Source organism: Cebus imitator, unplaced genomic scaffold (assembly GCF_001604975.1).
Source record: "Cebus imitator isolate Cc_AM_T3 unplaced genomic scaffold, Cebus_imitator-1.0 Scaffold32, whole genome shotgun sequence".
In the NCBI taxonomy this organism is placed as follows: domain Eukaryota; kingdom Metazoa; phylum Chordata; class Mammalia; order Primates; family Cebidae; genus Cebus; species Cebus imitator.
Window position 1 is genome coordinate 4142501 of NW_016107347.1, and position 2829 is coordinate 4145329.

Sequence of the window (2829 nt, forward strand, 5' to 3'; positions counted from 1 at the left end):
ACTCTTGTTAATAGCTTTGTATTACAAAGTTCAAGAATATTTATGAAATTCACAAATATCTATCACCCAATAAAGCAAATGTACAAGTAAGATCCTGTAAAAATAACCAAACATATAAAGATGTGACTAATAACAAGGACAATATATCAATTGAAACACACAAAACTGACATAGATGATAGAAGTAGAAAAGAACATCGAAATGATCATCCTAAATTGTATTTCGTATGTTCAGAAACCTAGGGGAAAGATTAAACATGGTAAGTAGAGAAATGAAAGATGTAAAACAAATCCAAGAGCATGGCAATGGGTGGCATGGTAATGGGTTCATGGGGGGCACTTCTCTGTGGGCCTCATAGAGTGCCCATACCAGTGTAAACTTCAGCCCTGAAACATTGCCCTGCCTCCTTACCTATAGGCTGTGACTACTAAAGGGGATTGCAAAAAAAATCCAAGTTGAGCTTCTAGAGATGAAAATTATATTTTCTGAAATAAAAATTACACTAGATAGAATTAACCAAAGGTAAGACATCGCAGAAAAAAAAAATTAGTAAACTTGAAGACATAGCAATAGAAACTATCCAAAATGAAATACAAAGAGAAAAAATTAAAAAGTGAACAGAGTATCAGTAAGTCATGGATACAATATACATGTACTAGAGGCCAGGAGAGGGATAGAAAAAATACATGAAGAAATAATGGCTCCTAACTTCCCAAATATCATGAAAATGATAAACTCTCAGATTCAAGAAACTCAGTGAAACATGAAGAAAATGACACTCAAATCCATCAAAATCAAATTGCTCAAAGCCAGTAACGGATGAAAAACATCTGGGGGATGACAGGCACAGGGAATGGAGACATTACATGTAGAAGAACTAAAAGAAGAATAACAACAAATTCATCATCAGAAACAATGCCAGCATGAAGACAATGGAGTAACATCTTTAAAGTACTGAAAGAAAAAATTTCAGTTTAGCATTCTATACAGTATTTTTTATGTCCATTGAAAATATCTTTCAAAAATGAAGGTAAATACATTTTTGAAAGATATTTTCAATGGACATAAAAAATACTGTATAGAATGCTAAACTGAAATTTTTTCTTTCAGTACTTTAAAGATGTTACTCCATACTTAAAAAAATATGAAAGTATTAATCACCAGCAAGTTTATGCATTTTCTGCAATATCTAATCAGTTGTCAATCCCATTGAATGCTTTTTTAAAATTTCAGACATTGTAATTTTTATCCTTAAAGTTTTATTTTTGTCTCTTTTATATCATCCATGTTTTTACTTAATTTGTTGAAATGACTATTTTAATGTCTGTCAGCTAAATTTAACATCACTATTTATTCTGTGTCATTTTCAGATTATTTATTTACCCGCTCATTTTAGTTAATATTTTCTTGCTTTTCATGTTTGGTAATTTTTACTGGATGCTAGACATTGTTAATTTTACCTTGTGTGCTGGACATTTTTTGTATGTCTATAAATGCTCTTGAGCTTTGTTCAGGAGTGCAGTTAAGTTACTTAGAAACAGTTAGATCCTTTTAGGTATTGCTTTTAAAATATGATAGGTAGGACTTGAGTCACATTTAGTCTAGGTCTTATTATTTCTAAACACCAAGGAAGACCCTCTGGAGTACTCTACCCAATGCCCCCTGAATTGTGAGGTTTTCCAGCCTGGCTGATAGGAATAGGCACTATTTCTAGTCACTGTGAATGCCATGTACTGTTTCCTCCAATCCTTTTGGGTAGTTCTTTCCTAAGTCTCAGATTGTTTCCTCATACCCATGCACTGATCAGTACCCTGTAGAATATTTGAGAGGGACCCTCTGGAGATCTCAGTGTTTGCCCTCTGCAGTTGTAGATTTTCTAGTACTCTCTGCTGAAACTTGAGCTACCTTATTTTCCCGGAACTGTCAACTCTGTCTTCTCCTCAAATAGTATTCTAGGATTTTCCTGGGTTTGCTTTCCCTGAACCAGAGCTGGGAACTCTCCCAAAGGAGTTTACCTGGACAATCACAGGTCTCACTTTGTTTGCTCTCTATCTCTCAGGAAAACGTATCTTCTATTGACTAATGTTCAGGGTCCTGAAAATCACCATTTTGCATATTTGTCCAGTTTCTTGGTTTCTGGCAGGAGGGTAAATGTGGTCACTATTATTCTGTCTTGGTTAAAAACAGAAGACCTAGATCATTTAGCTTTAATTATTGATGTGGTTGGCTTTATATCTACCACATTCCTATTATTTTGCTTTGTTTGATTTGTTATTTTCCTGCCTTTGGTTGTATTAGTTATTTCTTTGATTTCATTTTATATCTATTATTAGTTCATTTAGTTAAACTCCTTTTAAACTTTTTCAGTGGTTGGCTTGGGTAGCTTATATACATTTTTATCTCATCATGTCTTCCTTTAAATAGTATTACACCAGTTCATATGTAGTATAAGAAACAACAATATACTTACAATCTCTCCTTCCAATTATTTTGTAAAATTATGCCAGCTATCTCATAATGCAATCAACAAATAGAATGTCCTTTACGTTTATCTTAATGTTCACCTTTTTGTGCTCTTCCATTCCTTGATTATATTCGTTTCAATTCCATTATAATATTCCTTTTACACAATGAACTTAAAATTGAACATTCTTATAGAACCAAGTCTGCCTGAAATTAATTCTCCCAGAACTTGTTTGTCTAAAAAAGTCAATATCTTGCCTTCATTCTTGAGATATATATTTTTTTCTGGGTACAAATTCTTGATTGACAGGGTTTTTTTCCTCAATTCTTTAAAGATATCACTTCATTATTTTTTTTTTTTTCTGG

The 2829-nt window shown here is 32.8% G+C and overlaps 1 non-coding gene across 1 annotated transcript; it reads left to right on the plus strand.

Moving 5' to 3' along the window:
* The first annotated feature begins 312 nt into the window (after positions 1–312).
* LOC119470506 lies at positions 313–447 on the plus strand. The gene has a single exon (XR_005199414.1). It is a non-coding gene; the product is annotated as a small nucleolar RNA SNORA42/SNORA80 family (small nucleolar RNA).
* The last annotated feature ends 2382 nt before the right edge of the window (positions 448–2829 follow it).